A 21,256-nucleotide genomic window follows, 5' to 3' on the forward strand; every position below is an offset into this window, starting at 1 on the left:
TTTTAGTTCATGTGTTTATGCCTATATGAAGGAATTCTCAACTATCTTCTGAGCAGATCATTCCCATATAAAAATTAGTGGCTTTGCCAACAGCCTACAAAGTGAAAACAAAGGCAATGAGATTCACTTCCAGAAGTATTTTCAAGTTTTCCATACTGAATTGGAATTCTTCCCTTTGTGTATTCATACACAGATTCACACAATGACTTTGCTCTAACTATTTATGGCCTATACAGGCATACTTTTTTTATTGTGTTTCACTTTATTGCACTTCACAGATATGTTTTTTTTTTTTTAACAAATTGAAGGTTTGTGGCAACCCAGCATTGAGCAAGTCTATCAGCACCATCTTTTCCAAAAACATGTGCTCATATCATGTCTCTGTGTCACATTTTGGTGATTCTCACATTATTTAAAACTATTTCAAAATGATATTACTATATCAGTTATGGGGACCTGTGGTCAGTGATCTTTGATATGACTTGTAATTGTTTTGTAATTGTTTTGGGGCATTATAAACCATACCCATACAAGATGGCAAACTTAATTGACATATGTTGTGTGTGTTCTGACTGCTCCATCTCTCTCAACTTGGACCTCCCTATTCCCTGAAACACAACAATATTGAAGAATAAAAAGTACATAAACTGGGGGCAGCTAGGTGGTGCAATAGATAAAGCACCGGCCCTGGATTCAGGAGTACCTGAGTTCAAATCCGGCCTCAAACACTTGGCATTTACTAGCTGTGTGACCCTGGGCAAGTCACTTAACCCCCATTGCCCTGCAAAAAAAATTAAAAATAAGTGCATAAACTCACTTGAGAAAACAGTGGCAGGGTTTGAGAGGATTTACTCCAATTTTGAAAGAAGTTCTACTGTCGGCAAAATGCTATCAAAAAGTATCATGTGCTTCTGAAAAATCTTTTGTGAAAGGAAGAGGCAATCGATGTGGTGAACTTCATTGTTGTCTTATTTTAAGAAATTGCCACAGCCACCCCAATATCTAGCAGACTGTACCCTGATTAATCAGCAGCATCAACCTAATGGCTGATGAGGCAAGACCCTTCATCAGTAAAAAGATTATTCCTCAGATGGAGGTTCAAATGGTGGTTGGCATTTTTTTTAAGTGAGACAATTGGGGTTAAGTGACTTGCCCAGGGTCACACAGTTAGTAAGTGTTAAGTGTTAAGTGTCTGAGGCCGGATTTGAATTCAGGTAGTCCTGACTCCAGGACCGGTGCTCTATCCATTGTGCCACCTAGCTGCCCCTGGCATTATTTTTTAGCAACAAATAAAGTATCTACATTTTTAGACACAATAGCATCATACACTTAATAGACTAGAGTATAGTGTAAACATAATTTTATATGCACTGGGAAACCAAAAACTTCATGTGACTGTTTATTGTGATATTCCCTTTATAGCAGTTGTCTGGGACCAAACCCACAATAACGCTGAGGTATACTTATACTGTGGAATATTCTCTAAGAATGTATTGGGAAGGAAGAGGGAAGAAGGATCATTTGATAGCATCCAAGTGGGACTGTGATAAAAGTACCTGAAAGACCTCTGTGGCATGGAAATTGAGAATAACAGGACAGGTATAGTTATATTACATGTTCATGCCAAAAAACAAACTAGCTAAAATGTCAAAAAAAATGAACAAGAATTGGATACACTCAAGAAGGGAAATAAATTCATATGTATAGAGTTAAAACAAGGTAGTTATGGAGGAAGACAAAGAAATAAATCATATCTATTATTTTTGAGCAAAGAATTACCCATTTATAGCCCTTTTCCCCCCAGAAGAAAGTTTATATCATTTATAGACTCATGGGTAGAAATGCCATAACTTTATAAACAACAAGAAGCTGCAGAAATCAAAAAAGAAAGTAAATGTGATCAAGTAAAACTGTATTGAGAAAACATAAAGTAGGCATCAGAATTGGATAGCTTTCTAAACCCAGCAATGAATGAACAAGGTCATAAATAAACTGATGACAAGTATCTGTAGCAAACAGACTCAATTGGAACAATGCCCTTACAACTCCATAATAAATGTTTAATTTGCTGCTTAGCAGTACAACCCCTTTGAAAGCCTAAGGTGGTATGGTCAAATCATTATGGAGAAAAAAAATGCTTTTTTAAATAACTACATAAAATGGTTTGTGGGATTTTGAAAAACCAAAATAAATCTTTTGCAAATGACTATTTAATACTCTGATTTATAAAACCACACAAATTGAAATCTCTAATCAAGATTTAAAATAACCTCAAAATATATTTTATTCTCTTACCCATTTTATTTTGAGGGCAGAATATGCTGAATGTTTAAAAATTGAACTGTAATGCTTATTAGAACGGAATATACCCAAACAGAAGGGTACTATGGCAAGGTTTATGAACATTAGGATTAGACAAAATACCTATGTGATATGTATGTACCAAAGAATTCTTCACTTTATTTACCATATTTCTAACATTCTTCTAGCATCAAAGACACTGTGGTAGAAGAAAGGCAGGCAGGGAGGCAAGCAGGAAAGCAAGAAGGAAGGAAGGAAGGAAGGAAGGAAGGAAGGAAGGAAGGAAGGAAGGAAGGAAGGAAGGAAGGAAGGAAGGAAGGAAGGAAGGAAGGAAGGAAGGAAGGAAGGAAGGAAGGAAGGAAGGAAGGAAGGAAGGAAGGAAGGAAGGAAGGAAGCCTTTATTTAGTGTATATTATGTGCTAGCCACTGTGCTTAGAGTTTTTAAAAGATTATCTCATTTTTTTTCCTTACAACAAGCGTGGGAGGTAAGTGCTATTATTATTTCCATTTAACAGTTGAGGAAACTGAGACAGAAGTTAAGTGACTTGACCAGAGTCACACAACTAGTGTCTGAGGTCAGATTTGAATTCAATTCTTCCCTTTCCCTCTCTCCCTCTCTCCCCCTTCCTCCGCCCCTCCCTCTCTCTCTATTTCTCTCTCTCTCTGTCTCTCTCTGTGTCTTTGTCTATCTTCCCCTCTCTCCCTCTCTTTCTCTCTCCCCTCCTTTCCTCCCTCCCTCTCACTCTCTCTATTGCTCTCTCACATTCTATTTCTCTCTCTCTGTGTGCATGTATTCTGTATGTGTTATGCATGTGGCATGCATGTGTTATGCATGTGGCATGCATGTGTTATGCATGTGGCATGCATGTAATGTGTATGTGTTGCGTATGCATTATGCGTGTATTGTATATTTGTTATGTATGTATGTACACGCATGTGTATGTATGTACACACATGTGTATGTATGTGTGTATGGGTGTGTGTTTGGTTGTGTTCATGGGTGCATGTATTATGCATGTGGCATGCATGTATTGTGTATGTATTGTGTATGCATTATACATGTATTGTAAATTTGTTGTGTCTGTCTATATGTATATATGTTGTGTCTGTATGTATGAAGCATGTGTGTATGGGTGTGTGCACGGGTGTATGTAGTATACATGGATTATGCATGTAGTAAGCATGTAGCATTCATGCATCATGCATGTGGTATGCGTGTATTATGTATGTGGTAAGTATGTAGCATGCATGTAGCATGCATGTATTGTGTATGTGTTATGTATGTGGCATGCATGTATATGCATGTGGTATGCGTGTATTATGCATGTGGTATGCATGTATTATGCATGTATTGTGTATGTGCTATGTATGTGGCATGCATGTATTGTGTATGAATTATGTATGTATTGTGTATGCATGAAGCATGTATTGTGTATTTATTGTGTAAGTATGTATGTACACATTTGTGTATATTTGTGTGTATGGGTATGTGTACGTGTGTGTATGGGTGTATGTAGTATACATGTGGTATTCATGTAGTAAGCATGAAGTATGCATGTGGTATGCATGTATTCTGTATGTATGCATTATGTATGTATGCATGTACGTATGTATGTCCACGCATGTGTATACATGTGGCACGCATGTATTAAGCATGTATTATGTATGTGGTAGGCATGTGGCATGCATGTATCATGTATGAGGTGAGCATGTAGCATTCATGTATCATGTGTGCGGTAAGCATGTAGCATGCATGTATTATGTATGTGGTAAGCATGTAGCATGCATGTATCATGCGTGTGGTAAGCATGTAGCATGCATGTATCATGCATGTGGTAAGCATGTAGCATGCATGTATTATGCATGTGGTAAGCATGTAGCATTCATGTATCATGTGTGTGGTGAGCATGTAGCATGCATGTATTATGCATGTGGTAAGCATGTAGCATGCATGTATTATGCATGTGGTAAGCATGTAGCATGCATGTGGTAAGCATGTAGCATTCATGTCTTATGCATGTGGAATGCATGTATTGTGTATGTATTGTGTATGCATTATGCGTGTATTGTATATTTGTTGTGTCTGTCTGTATGTATGTACACACAAGTGTATGTATGTGTGTAAGGGTGTGTGTAGGTGTGTGTATGGGTGTATGTAGTATACATGTGGTATGCATGTAGCATTCATGTATTATGCATGTGGTGAGCATGTAGCATTCATGTATCATGTGTGCGGTAAGCATGTAGCATGCATGTATTATGTATGCGGTAAGCATGTAGCATGCATGTGGTAAGCATGTAGCATGCATGTATTATGCATGTGGTAAGCATGTAGCATTCATGGATTATGCATGTGGAATGCATGTATTGTGTATGTATTGTGTATGCATTATGCGTGTATTGTATATTTGTTGTGTCTGTCTGTATGTATGTACACGCAAGTGTATGTATGTGTGTAAGGGTGTGTGTAGGTGTGTGTATGGGTGTATGTAGTATACATGTGGTATTCATGTAGTAAGCATGTAGTATGCATGTGGTATGCATGTATTCTGTATGTATGCATTATGTATGTATGCATGCACGTATGTATGTACACGCATGTGTATACATGCGGCACGCATGTATTAAGCATGTATTATGCATGTGGCATGCATGTATCATGCATGTGGTAGGCATGTGGCATGCATGTATCATGTGTGCGGTAAGCATGTAGCGTTCATGTATCATGTATGTGGTAAGCATGTAGCATGCATGTATCATGCATGTGGTAAGCATGTAGCATGCATGTGGTAAGCATGTAGCATGCATGTATTATGCATGTGGTAAGCATGTAGCATTCATGTCTTATGCATGTGGCATGCATGTATTGTGTATGCATTATGCGTGTATTGTATATTTGTTGTGTCTGTCTGTATGTATGTACACGCAAGTGTATGTATGTGTGTAAGGGTGTGTGTACGTGTGTGTATGGGTGTATGTAGTATACATGTGGTAGGCATGTAGCATCCATGTATTATGCATGTGGTAGGCATGTAGCATCCATGTATTATGCATGTGGTAGGCATGTAGCATTCATGTATTATGTATGTGGTAAGCATGTAGCATTCATGTCATGCCACATGCATAAGACATGCATGCTACACGCTTTCCACATACATAATACATGCTTACCACATACATGATACATGAATGCTACATGCATACCACATGCATAATACATGGATGCTACATGCCTACCACATGCATAATACATGGATGCTACATGCATACCACATGTATACTACATACACCCATACACACACGTACACACACCCTTACACACATACATACACTTGCGTGTACATACATACATACAGACACAACAAATATACAATACACGCATAATGCATACACAATACATACACAATACATGCATGCCACATGCATAAGACATGAATGCTACATGCTTACCACATGCATAATACATGCATGCTACATGCTTACCACATGCATAATACATGCATGCTACATGCTTACCACATACATGATACATGAACGCTACATGCTTACCGCACACATGATACATGCATGCCACATGCCTACCACATGCATGATACATGCATGCCACATGCATAATACATGCTTAATACATGCGTGCCACATGTATACACATGCGTGTACATACATACGTGCATGCATACATACATAATGCATACATACAGAATACATGCATACCACATGCATACTACATGCTTACTACATGAATACCACATGTATACTACATACACCCATACACACACCTACACACACCCTTACACACATACATACACTTGCGTGTACATACGAGACAGACACAACAAATATACAATACACGCATAATGCATACACAATACATACACAATACATGCATTCCACATGCATAATCCATGAATGCTACATGCTTACCACATGCATAATACATGCATGCTACATGCTTACCACATGCATGCTACATGCTTACCGCATACATAATACATGCATGCTACATGCTTACCGCACACATGATACATGAATGCTACATGCTCACCACATGCATAATACATGAATGCTACATGCCTACCACATGCATAATACATGAATGCTACATGCCTACCACATGCATAATACATGAATGCTACATGCATACCACATGTATACTACATACACCCATACACACACCTACACACACCCTTACACACATACATACACTTGTGTGTACATACATACAGACAGACACAACAAATATACAATACACGCATAATGCATACACAATACATACACAATACATGCATTCCACATGCATAAGACATGAATGCTACATGCTTACCACATGCATAATACATGCATGCCACATGCTTACCACATGCATGCTACATGCTTACCGCATACATAATACATGCATGCTACATGCTTACCGCACACATGATACATGAATGCTACATGCTCACCACATGCATAATACATGAATGCTACATGCATACCACATGTATACTACATACACCCATACACACACCTACACACACCCTTACACACATACATACACTTGTGTGTACATACATACAGACAGACACAACAAATATACAATACACGCATAATGCATACACAATACATACACAATACATGCATTCCACATGCATAAGACATGAATGCTACATGCTTACCACATGCATGCTACATGCTTACCACATGCATAATACATGCATGCTACATGCTTACCACATGCATAATACAGGCATGCTACATGCTCACCACACACATGATACATGAATGCTACATGCTTACCACATGCATAATACATGCATGCTACATGCTTACCACATGCATGATACATGCATGCTACATGCTTACCACACGCATGATACATGCATGCTACATGCTTACCACATACATAATACATGCATGCTACATGCTTACCGCACACATGATACATGAATGCTACATGCTCACCTCGTACATGATACATGCATGCCACATGCCTACCACATGCATAATACATGCTTAATACATGCGTGCCACATGTATACACATGCGTGGACATACATACGTACATGCATACATACATAATGCATACATACAGAATATATGCATACCACATGCATACTTCATGCTTACTACATGAATACCACATGTATACTACATACACCCATACACACACGTACACATACCCATACACACAAATATACACAAATGTGTACATACATACTTACACAATAAATACACAATACATGCTTCATGCATACACAATACATACATAATACATACACAATACATGCATGCCACATACATAGCACATACACAATACATGCATAATACACGCATACCACATGCATATACATGCATGCCACATACATAACACATACACAATACATGCATGCTACATGCATGCTACATACTTACCACATACATAATACACGCATACCACATGCATGATGCATGAATGCTACATGCTTACTACATGCATAATCCATGTATACTACATACACCCGTGCACACACCCATACACACATGCTTCATACATACAGACACAACATATATACATATAGACAGACACAACAAATTTACAATACATGTATAATGCATACACAATACATACACAATACATGCATGCCACATGCATAATACATGCACCCATGAACACAACCAAACACACACCCATACACACATACATACACATGTGTGTACATACATACACATGCGTGTACATACATACATAACAAATATACAATACACGCATAATGCATACGCAACACATACACATTACATGCATGCCACATGCATAACACATGCATGCCACATGCATAACACATGCATGCCACATGCATAACACATACAGAATACATGCACACAGAGAGAGAGAAATAGAATGTGAGAGAGCAATAGAGAGAGTGAGAGGGAGGGAGGAAAGGAGGGGAGAGAGAAAGAGAGGGAGAGAGGGGAAGATAGACAAAGACACAGAGAGAGACAGAGAGAGAGAGAAATAGAGAGAGAGGGAGGGGCGGAGGAAGGGGGAGAGAGGGAGAGAGGGAAAGGGAAGAATTGAATTCAAATCTGACCTCAGACACTAGTTGTGTGACTCTGGTCAAGTCACTTAACTTCTGTCTCAGTTTCCTCAACTGTTAAATGGAAATAATAATAGCACTTACCTCCCACGCTTGTTGTAAGGAAAAAAACTAGGGACTATGAGACAAGAGTTCTTGATGGGCCTCCAATATAGGTCGAGCACTATCTATTGGAAATACTTGGATACCATATCCTATAGGTCTCCTAAGGTAGCACGATTCATATTTATATGAAGAGGTTGGTCTTTAGTGTTGTAGACTTCCAAGTAACAAAACTATTTTTCAAACCTATGCTCCCACATTTACAATCTAGTCTTTCTACTCTTCTGCCCAGTTCTTGATGTTAGTCTGAACACAAACACCTAAAAAAATTAGTTTTTAATTAAATCTGTCCAGGAGTCTGTGTGTAAAAAATACAATAAGGCACAGAGTAGAAACCCAAGCTGATTAGACAGATAATTAAACTAATTACTGTGGGAATAATAGGAACACTGGAACCAAAAGGTAGAAACTGGAGATACACAATAACTACAGGCAGAAAAATAAATTAGGGTCATTCACTAGAGCAGTTTGAAAGAGGACTCCCTGGATTTGAATTTTAAAAGGAGGAGAACACTTGATCAGTTTCTGCTCTCCATTCCAATTCCTTCATTTGGTGGCAAAAGTTATTCCACTTGAGTAATTACATGGGAATCCTTTCTTCACAAGGGGTGAGAAAAGGAACCCCATTCGGAACCTTTTGTGTCCAAAAGAAATTTACTTGTGGATATTATCTACAGTTGGCTGGAAATAAGAGTTGAATTCCATGGACCTCTAAATCTGCATCTGATTGGGGTGATTCTGTGACTGTTCTCTGGATCAGAGTGTTGTGGTAGCGATAATGATGGCTTGGCAGCTTTTCCTTTTTGTATAGGAAAAGTCCCATTCGTTCCCTCCTTTGAGGAGAAGGTAGACTTCCAGGATGATGAATTGTGGGGAACAAGGCGTTATCTGTTACCTTTGCTTCGAGTTTTGTACTTTGGGATTTTGAGTGTTGTAACTAGTTAAGGGTGATTTTAATACAGAATTAGAATACTTCCTGATTTATTCCAGGTTACTAAGAAAGGAGACATGGAGTGTGCTACTTACACTCCCAAATGGTATATGGATATGAACATAGGCGGCAGAGCTCAAGTACATGCAATCAATCAAATATTTATTAAACAGCTACTAAGTACCAGACAAAAAATACAAAGCAAAAAGTAAAATAGGATAGCTTACATTCTAATAGGGGAAACAATATGAAAGTATATAGGTATATACAATATACATACAAAGGAAACACAAGCTGATGCTAGAGAGAGGGGTGGGAATACATTAGCATCTGTGATCAGAACAGGACTCATGCAGAATAGAGTCTTGAAGGGAAAAAAAAAAAAGCTTTCCAAGTGTTAGAGGTGAGAAGCAAGTGCATTCAAGGCATGGGGTACAAACAACATAAAAGGAGGGAGATGAGAAATGCTGCATCATTTGTGAAGAACAGCAAAAAGGCCAGTTTGCCTAGACCATATGTTGATAAGAGAATAGTAATGTGTAATAAGGTTGGAAAAGTAGGATGGGGACAGCTTGAAAAGAGCTTTAAATGCCAAACAAAGGAGTTTATGATTGATCCTAGAGGTAGAGAGAGCCAATTGAGTACTTGAAGAGATCTGTGTTTTAGGAAAATCAGTTTAGTGATTATATGGTACAGGGATTAGAGTGAGGAGAGACTTGAGGTAGAAAGAATGATAAAAAGTGAGATACAGGGGATGCAGGAGGAGAATATGTATATTTAATAATCCTGAAATCAACTCAATGAGATAATTAATTGGAACAAATACATGTGTGTGTATGTGTGAGTGTGTGCATTCATTGGAGCAAAATACATACATATATATGTGTGTTACATGTATATGTGTATATATATATATATATATTCCTAGGTTAGTGATAATAAATTTAAGTTACTATCCATTTTAAATTAAGTACCATATTGTTGGGCAACTGACATACTTAAGACATGAGAATGGTAACTGAGTAAGTGCATTCAAGTCAACACTAGACCATAAAGTAGAAAAATCCATAAAAAGAAGGAAAAAGGTATAATTTTCAAGAATTAAAAATGATTTTTTTCACACACTGAGCCTGATTATTGAGAGGAAGAAGAAAATGGATTTGTTTATATAATTGCTATATGTCCTTTTTTTTATTTGTAAATTTTTGTAAAAATATGTAACTTATACAATGATAAAGAGAACAATGCCCAAGATGCAGAAGTAGCTAAAGATATTACCTGAGGGCAGAGACAGGTATCTAAGTTATATTGGCCCAAAGGCATACTTAGCTAGGTGGCATAGTGGATAAAGTACTAGACTGATAGGAAGATCTGAGTTCAAATCTATCCTCAGATGCTTGCTGCCTGTGTAATCCTAGACAAGTCACTTAATTTCATGCAACATAAGTTTCCTCATTCGCAAAATGTGGATAATAATAACAACTAGTTCTCAGGGTTATTATGAGGAAAAAACGAGATAGCATTTCAAAAGTTCTTTGTAAACCTCATACCAAATATAAATCCTGGTTATTATGATTATTGTTATTATTACATAATCCTTAGCAATTTCATATAATAGCACTAGATTTGGAATTGATTTTAATTAAATGATCCAATTCAAGTCCTTGCTCATATTTTAAAGGGAAAAAAATGGCCATTCATTGTAAGATCCTTCTCGCTTCTTCCTCTTCTATCATTTAGGTGCCTTCTGCCACTTTCTCCTCTTTTACGTCTGTCTTGCATGATGCAGTGGCCTTATTCCTTACCAAGTCTAACCCCTCTACTTGTTCAAGTAATTTAATTCTATCCTGTATCTTCAAACAGATATCCCCACTCACCCTACCCATTTTAACCCCACCCCATCACCCCCCACTCTCACTTATTTTCAATCTTTCCCTCTCTACTGGCTCATTTCCTACTGCCTCCAAAACGCCTGTCTCCCCAATTCTAAAAGAAAACAAACAAACTTACTTGATCTTTTCACCCTGCCCTCCCAAACCTGTCTTCCTATATTTCTTCTGTCCTTTGTAGCTGAAGTCCTTGAAAAGATTGTCTACAATAGGTGCTTCCACTTTCTTTCTTCTATTTCTCTTAACCTCTTACCATCTTATTTCCAACCTTATCATTCCACCAAAAGTGCTCTCTCCAAAGTTACCAATGATTTCAGTTGCCAAATTCAATGGCCTTTTTGCAATAGCCCTTGACACTACCAATCATTTCCTCATCCTCCATATTCTCTTCTTTCTAGGTTTTCAGGACACCAATCTGTTTTCTCTTAGTTATCTGACCATTCCTTCTCTGTCTCCCTTGCTGTATCCTCTTCTAAATTACCTTCTGTAATCACATGTCCCTCAGAGTTCTTCTTTTCTCCCTCTATACCCTAGCTTCTTAAACTGTGGAGTGTGACCCCAAATGGAGTCATGTAACTTAATGTGGGGGTCACAAAAAACTTGGCAACAGTAAAAGGTTATGTATAACTGTTTTATATACCTATATACCTGGGGTTACATGAAAATTTCTCAGGTGAAAAGGGGTTACCAGTAGAAAAATTTTAAGAAGCCCTGCTCTATACTACTTCACTTGGTGATCTCATTAGCTCCTGGCTTTAATTACCATCTCAATGCTGATGATTCTCAAATCTTTCTTTTCCTGGCCCAGCCTTTCTGCTGGCCTCCAATCTCCCATCTTCAACTGCCTTTCAGACATCTAAACTGGATGCCTAGTAGACATCTTAAACTCAGTATGTCCAAAACAGAACTCATCTAGTGATATTAACCTCCTAGCAATTCCATGAACAAGATATTCTATGTATTCAGCTGTGAATTGTCTCTTTGAATGTTCCCTATGACTGAAATGATCTCCCTCTTTCATTCAAACTATTGACCTCCTTTCCTTCCTTTAAGTCCCAACTAAAATCCTACCTTCTACAGGAAGCCTTCCTTGCCCTCTCTTCATCCCAGTACCTTCCTTCTACTAATTATTTATCCTGAATATGGTTTGCTCTGTGTGTGGTTTTGTGTGTGTGTGTGTATGTTTATATCTTATCTCTCCCTTTAGATTGTAAGCTCCTTGAAGTCAGGGGCTGTCTTTTACCTCTTTTTCTATCTTAGCACTTATGTAGTTTAGCACGTATATGTTGTTTAATAAGTGTTTATTGATGCATTGATTTATGTGAATGCATTAATGTTGTTGTACCTTTATGAACCACAGTTTCTTCATTTGTAAAAAGGAGGTCATTGGACTAAATGAACTCTGAATTTGTTTACATTTCTAAATGCTGAGATTCTAAGGTAGGCCATTAAATGTTCAAGGTCAAGATTAGTGCAAAAGATCAATTTTGGAGGAAAGCCCATGAAGGTATCAAATTCCAGGAGGTCTTATACTGCAGACCTATGGCACAGAGTCTGATGCTAATCTCAGCAGTATGTGTAATGAGACAAGTTCATGCCTAATGATAGCAGTAAATCGTAATCCCAAAAGGAATCACTTCAGTTTGAACAACCAGAAATAAAGAGGATGGACTGAGGGAAAAGAGAGAATTGTCAGAGAAAAGAGCATTGAGATCTTCAAGGGAGGTAAAGGAGCCAGAAGGCCTGAAGTCAAAGAAAGAGAACCTTTGGGGAGGTCATGTTGCAAAGAAATCTTTCTCATCCAGAGAGCCAAGGACAAGGTCATTGCCTCTTTAAATCTGTGGGTAATAAATCTAGCATAAGGACAAAAGGCCAGAAAATCTAAGAAAAAAGAGTTATCTGCAGGAGGGCATAGAAGAGAAGTACCTGGCTGGATTCCAACACCTGAATTTAAGTGTAGGAAGCAGAGTCCCAAAGGCTGGAGATACTAAATAACCTCAAGGATCAATTTTACCAACTATATAAAAGACAAAATCTAACAGAATGGGATTAGGAAGAGGGAACTAAGAAAGTGCAAAGCCAAATTCTCAGGTTATTTCAGGCCCATCAATGGTAATAACTATTACCATTGTAAATGTTATCATTTTTAATTGTTATTTCAAGCTCTCTCCCCTTTCCCCATGCCCACTCCCCCTCAACACACACACACACACACACACACACACACACACACACACACACATATTCCAATGCATTTCCAGGTTTCTTGTACTGTTTGAGTTGCTGCTTTTATTCAAGCACCGAATAATAAGAGAAGTAGGAAAAATGGCATTCTCCACTTCCAGATCACCTTAAGCTGAAAAGGGTAATCCAAATGCGGGGGAAGGTAGCAGGAAGAATGAATGAATTTCCTAGAAAAGTGACATATTGGTGCAAAAGAGTGAGTGGTATTACATGTCAAGGTTACCTATCATGGTAGTGGTGCTCCCATCTCTAAAATTTATGACCCCTTCTCACTAAAAGAGTTGACAATCAGGTGGGAAGAAGAAAACATCTATAAAGCCTGAAATATGGAAAGGGAGAGCAGAACAATGGTTAAGGCAGAGGAGATTTCCACAACTTAAAGTCCTAAGGTCTCCAAATTATATGTGAATGTATATATACATATACACATATACATACACACACACACACACACACACACACACACACACACACACACACACATATATATATATATATATATATATATATATATATATACACACATAAGTGCAGCTAGGTGACTTAGTGGATAGAGCACTAGCCCTAAAGTTGAGAGGACCAAAGTTCAAATCTCACCTCAAGCACTTGCTAGATGTGTGATCCTGGACAACTCATTTAAGTTCTGCCCCAGATTCCTCAACTGTGAATTAGGAAAAATCATAATGTCATGGGGTGCAGAGCACCCCAGAAATTCTCTGGGGCACATCAAGGAACCTTCTCCTTGAGAAACTAAACCAGAGGACAGATAAAGCCTCGAAGAGATAAGCTGAACCAAATCGGACTGAGGTATCTTGGGATTCCTACCCTTCATTCTGGTCTCCCTTACCCTGGGGAGATAAATTTGGGTGTGGCTGCGGCCTTTGTGTTCTGAAGAGGGATCCGTAGCCACCCCTCACCCAATTCCTCTAGTCACTACCAGTGGGGGATGGTCCTCTCTCACTAAAGGAACTTTTCACGGGTAGATGATCCACCCCCATCAGTCCTCTATAAAAGTACCTTCCAGTCTCCTGTTCAAGGAGATTTGGTAGCTCGGAGCCATGTGCTTTATGCCAAATCTCCCCATGAAAAGTCCAAGGATTTCTTTCATGGTTTCCCTTCCCCCCACCCTTCCCTTCCCTTGCTCCTAAATAAACTACCACCTTATTCTAACTACTTTTTGTGTGCAAGAGGGTATAATTCTTTAAAGAGGAATTCCTAAGAACCCCAACTCCCACCAACCCATACCCCATTTCCCACCATATCAATAACACCTACCTTTCAGGGTCATGAGGATCAAATAAGATAGTATCTACAAAGGACTTAGTTCAGTGCTTGGCACAAAGTAAGAACTCAATAGATGCATCTTCCCTTCCCTCCCCCACTCCCCAGTCCATCCAAGAAGAGTCAAGTGAGACCCCTCCATGATGAAGGAACAATCACTGTGGGAGTGTAATGTTCTGGAATCACTTTTCATATGTCTGCATTTGTGCTACTCTTTTCTGGGGGAAGTATTGCACATTGTTCCAGGTTGCTGTGGTGTCTAAAGCCTCAGGCATAGAGAACCCCCAAAGATTTGGTAGTGATGACCAGTTCACAAACTCAGTGGTAGCTATACCTTTGACAATACCTTTAGAGCCCTTCCTTTTTTTCTTTCAGGTATGCCTATGTCCAAAACCTAAGACCTCTTGCAGCCAGGGTTAATGGGAGCCCTGATAGTAGCGAATCAGAATACCTGGTGGAGCCCAAGGAGCCCCAGAGCCTCCTATACAAAAGATACCATCTACAGTGGTATTTTGTGGCAGTTTAGGAGATAAGAATAGGACACCAGTTGAAAAATCTTCACTGTGGCTATTAATTAGACATTTTTGTCATTGCATTTTCTTGTAAATCCATCTTTTGACAAATCACGGATGTAGAGATGCTCATTAAGTAACTTTTGCTGAACAGACATGTATTTGACTCCACTGAGGGTAGAGAGAGGACATCTTACATGTACAACACCTTTTTTTTTATCAGTAACAAATGTTAAGTCAGCTGAAAAATAACATTGGCAATTTCCCACAGTCACCATGCTAATCAGGACATTAAAAACCCAGGGAATCTTCTAGTGACAGAATTCTAACTTTTCAGAAAATTCCCCAAAAGAGATGGGGGGTTGGGGGGGGAGTCTTCTTGACCAGTGACTATAGATTTTTCAAAGGACCTCAAAATGCTGCTAATACTGTTTTTTAAAAAAATATTTCTCCTTTTAGAAGACTTTCAGATTTCCTTATATAAACAAGCCAATATGGAGTAAAAAACGAGCAAGCTAAACATTGGAGTGAAAAGTGTGATTTCAAAAGCCAGCCAGGTTTGAAAAAGGAAGCTTTTAAGCTAAGAAACAGCTTCTATGAGTTAAATTTCATTAACAAAAAGGGAGTATTTTAAAATCCCTTACAGCTTTCAGTAGTGAATAAAAAGTTACTTAGAAACTAGGAAGCACTTGCATCTCATTTACCTAACTGATGAGAGATAAATGAGTTAAGCATGGAAAGTATAGCCTTAAGGTATTTTTTTGCACATGAAACACAGCCTGAGCTCTCCTTAAAGACAAGAGAATCATTAACTCTCTCTGCCACCACAGGGCCAACCATACTTACTAACCTTTCCTAAAGCAATAGTTGGGAAGACAGTAATAGGAAAATTAGAAATCATCATTTTTAACCTTGATTGCTTTGCAATAGAGACAAGATGCCTCTTGGGGGTGTGTGGACAGTGTATGAAAAGACAGAAATGTTTTCTTTTTCATTCATTCATTCATTTATTCATTTATTTATTTATTGTAAATGGATATGGGTTTCAATGATTATATCTTCCAACTGACCATTGTATTATTTTTCCATCTCCAAACCATCTTTCCACTGACTGTCCTCTCCATGCCAGCATGTCCTCTCTACCTCTGCTACCTGGTTTTTCTGGCTTCCTTCAAGGCTCAGCCTGAATTCTATCTCCTATAGGAGGCCTTTCCCAATCCTCTCTTCTCACTACACCAGCTCTTACACTTTCCTTCTGAGATTACCTCCCATTTGCCATCTATATAATTTTATTTGTACATAGTAGTTATGTGTATCTCCCTGACTGAGGATGAGAAGCATGTCTTGTGCCTTTCTTTCTATTCTCTGTGCTTAGCACAGTGCTGGTAATACAGTAAGTGCTTAATGAATGTTCATTGACTAACATTTAGCCCTCCAGGTGAAACTGTGGAAACCAGCTGTCCTGCCTCAGGAAGAGCTTCTCAGTCTGGTGCAGGTTTAGAGCTCTTTATTTCCAGAGGCTACATTTTGGAGAAAAATAATTGTCCACTTACCAAGGAAAATGAAAGGCAACCCTTCCTCAATAGCTTTGGAATCTTGACTCCAGGCTGCTGCCAAGCTGAGAATATCCCTTTCTAATGGAATATGTTCAGGTATTTCTGAGTAAAGATATCCTTCTATCTAAATGGTGACAGAGAGAAATAATCTCTTTTATGTCAATGCTTTAGGGAGCCATCAGTGGCTGTTTCCAAAATATGAGAATCCATCCTAGTTATGCCTGCCCTGTAAATGCCTCCCTTATGATCGCTTTTCAGTGAAATTGCAGTCAGATTAGCATGCCTGGGAAACATGGAAGCAGCATGTATTGATGCTCTGGGTTCTGCCTTCAAAGGACATTTCTCCTGCCAAGACATTCAGGGAATGTAAGCAGTGACATTTGATTTTTATCTGTATATCCATTACTTTTAGTTGTCTTGTTGTAACATGTAGGAGGACTACCCCCAAATGGATAATTTTTCATTAACAGAGTGAAAAGTGGGAACGATTTAATTTGGATACTCTTAGAAGCTCTTGAAATTGAAGTCTTCATTGAAAAAAATATAAGGAAAAGTTGTAAAAAAAAAAGAGAGAGAGAAGGAAAGAAAGAATCATGATTTATTCCTATATCAACAGTAGAAACTCAACAAAGTGAGAATTGGTGACCCAGTCATTGAAAAGCATAACAAAATGCCAATTTGTGAGAAAATAGAATGGAATCACAGCTGTATTCATGGGAATCAAAATTTTCAAAGCAATCATCTTGAATGTACTTTGGCTATATAAAGTCATAATGAAGTTCTTTTAATATACATGATCTCCTTAAGGTCTGAAAAGATAAAGGTTTATTCTCTGCTACAAGGGATTTTTTCCCCTCTACTCTGATTGTTCCTACTCCAGGTGTGCTTAGACTCCATTACATTAACTCTGTGTGTGTGTGTGTGTGTGTGTGTGCCCATGTCTCATTTAATTTTTCTTTCCATTGAAATATGAGAACTCTTCAGAGAAAGAATGATCTTCATTATTGTTTCTCCTATCTAGAAATGACATCTCTGTCTGTCATTAGGCTAGTGACAAGATTTAAATATAACCTCCTTAGGGTTTCTTTTTTTCTCTACACTTTCCTCTTCGTAGACAGGTGGCACTCTATAAAAGAGAATAATGGGAAGATAAGAGCTACAAATCTAATATTCTGCTTTAAGCTGTCAGCAAATTTTCCATTCATTCTTCGGAGTTGCTAAAGGAATTCCACAAGAATCAAGGAAAAGGCATTTGTAGAATGCCACCAGGTTCTGGCCTGTCCCAACCCCTGTAATTGTTTTAATGTCATTTCTGTGGCTCTATGCATTGGGGTAGAGACAACATAAGTGAAGACATATTAAAACACACCCACATGATGTGCCATGTGCAGCTCATTATCAATATTGTCTCTCTTGCCAGAGGACAGATGCTGCATATCCTCAAATCTGCCTTTAGAGAAAATTTACATTATCTAATGGGATGCCCAAGAGCAAGCTTCATGTCCCCAAACTGGCCAAAGACTATTATTTTTAGTCATTTAACTATTAGGAAGAATTGACTGAGAGCCTACTCTAATCATACAATCTGAAAAATCTCAGAATTGGAAAGGATCTTTGACATAATCTAGTCTAACTTCCTTCCCCATCAAGAATTCCCTCTATTGCATCCATGAAAGATGAGCATCCAGCCTCTGAATATTTCTATCTGAGAACAGAGGATTAATATAACACTTGTATTCCACATTTCACAAAGCTACAATTAAGAAAGTGGATTGGGGGGCAGCTAGGTGGCACAGTGGATAAAGCACTGACCTTGGATTTAGGAGGACCTGAGTTCAAATCAGGCCTCAGACACTTGACACTTGCCAGCTGTGTGACCTTGGGAAAGTCACTTAACCCTCATTGCCCCACAAAAATTTAAAAAAAAGAAAGAAAGAAAGAAAGTGTATTGGTTCATAGGACTGGAGGTCCAAGAATCATAGCTACAGAGCTGGAATGGACCTCAGAAGGTATCTCCTCCCTAGTTTCTCAAACTGTAGGTCATGACCCCACACATGGAGTCATGTAACTGAATATGAGGACTGAAAAATGTGGAAACAGTAAAAAATTATGTATACCTTTTTATATACCTATATACCTGGGGTAGAGTAAAAATTCCTCCAATGAAAAGTGTCCTCCAGTGAAAAAGTTTAAGAATCCCTGATCCAGTCTAACTCCTTTATTTTACAAAAGAGAAAACTGAGGCTCACAACTGAGTCAATAAAGTTGCATAAGTAGGAAGTATCAGAATGGGAATTGGAACCCAGGTCCTATAACTCCAGAACTAGTATTCTTACGAGAGAATATGCTATGCTGTTTCCTTAAATCACTGTAACCTTGTATTGTTATTCTTATTCTATCATCATTATTTTCCACTGATGGGGATTCATTTTTGTGAGGCAGTCCATTTCATTTTTGGAAAGTTCTGATTGCTAGGCAATTATTTTTTAAATTGATTTATAATCGGTTCCCTGTAGTGTCTATGCAACTAGTCCCATCAGGTATACAATCTAAGCAATGTTATTTTATGATAGACCTTCAAGTTTTTGAAGAGAGATATCACATTTTCAGAAGTGTTCTCTTTTCCACCCAAAATAACCCAAGTTTCAACTGATCCTCATCCAATATAAATTCAGTTCCCTTCACAATCCAATTGGGGGGGAGACATAGCTGTATAAACAGTGATAAATGTGTAGCACCTAGGACCCAAAACATGTCCTTCTCTGGTCTCTATTTCTACTGAGTGTCCCCTAAATGAGCCAATATAAATCTTATGACATACTGGTAAATCCAAAGACTTTTACTTGAAGTCTAACAGTAACACAAAAGGTAAATACCAAGAAGTTAGCTCAAGCATTGGGCACTGTCATCATTAATTTTGCAAAGCTACCAATAAGAGATTCAATGATTCCTCATTAGCCCACACAAAATCCTCCTTTTACTTCCTCAACATACCAGGAATAACATTTCATTCAGTCTCTCAGGGCAGGATGGTGGCTAGTATCCACAGAAGCATTGTTGGATATGGAGAGCTTTTCAGAACACTGGAGTGTAGGCCCAACCCTCCAGCAGGATGTGACACAATAATCATGAAATGTTGTAGAGAACACTATGGCTTTCCAGCTGAATAACAAAGAGAATACGATGTCAGGGGCATGTTCTAACCAGCATTTCTTCCCTATCTACCTATCTGTTGCCTAAACTTATCTATTTCTGATCTTACTGTGGAATTTACATCTGCCTGGGGCAAGGTTCAGGCTAGCTCCAAATGCAAGCTCAGGATCTGCTGAGACTGAATCAATGAGGCTAATAAAATAAATGAAATATGATGGTGATGACAAGAATAATAATAGTAACTTTTACTTACAAAGGAAAAAAATCACAACCAATACCAAAATAATCATTCAAAGCCAAAACCACAATGATGTCACCAAGATTATAAACAAGGTCACAACAGAGTTAGAAGACAATCAAAGAGGGAACCAGGAAGTCAGCAATCAGGAACAGAAAGTCAATTACCTAAACCTGAAGAACATAAAGTACATTTCTGCTTTAAAACATCAGCAAATATGATAGCAGAAGCAAAGTCTTCATAATTTGCTAACAATAGGTCTCTCAGGCTTAAATTTCTCCCTTCCCCTCCTCTGCCATCCATAATTTTTTACTCTTAGGTAATTTGGTTGCTACTTCTCCCTCATAGGACATCCATTGCTAAATGTGTGAAAACATATTTTCTAGCCCAGAGCATTATTACCCCTATGTTCATAAAGGATCCCATTGCTTTTAGGACAAACTCAAATTATTCAGGGTTACTTGAACTCCCTATGTACTAAGAGTCCACTGTCCTTCCTTCCACTGCTAACGCTTCCTTGCTTTCAAGGAGGTGATTTGCCTAAACTGTTCACAGAGAAAATAAAAGCTAAACAATTTGATTGAGGGTCTACTACAGTATTCCCAGAGTATGGTGTCTAGTTCTTTCAGTGTCAATCCCTTGGCTCCCAATGAAGGTGGACTAAGAATGCAAACATTTGTCTGGTCATGTTGGGAATCTGATGAGAAGAAATGAATTCTCATCTTCAATATCCCTCCACCCCTTTTGTCTCTAAAATCACCATAAACCAGATGGGGAACTATGGAACTATTGCTCCTTAGTAAGATGATGATGATTGAAGACAGGTACTACCTCCTCAAGGAAATAAGTCCATTTAGAGAAAGTGAGCACCAAAAAATAAATAAATAAATACAATCGGGTCTTGAAATATTCATTCCTATATTCAATGAAGTTCACTGCCTAAGACTGAAGGACAAATTAAAACACTACAAAATATAATTGAGCAACTGGATG

This window comes from Dromiciops gliroides, chromosome 5 (assembly GCF_019393635.1).
Source record: "Dromiciops gliroides isolate mDroGli1 chromosome 5, mDroGli1.pri, whole genome shotgun sequence".
NCBI classification, from domain to species: Eukaryota; Metazoa; Chordata; class Mammalia; order Microbiotheria; family Microbiotheriidae; genus Dromiciops; species Dromiciops gliroides.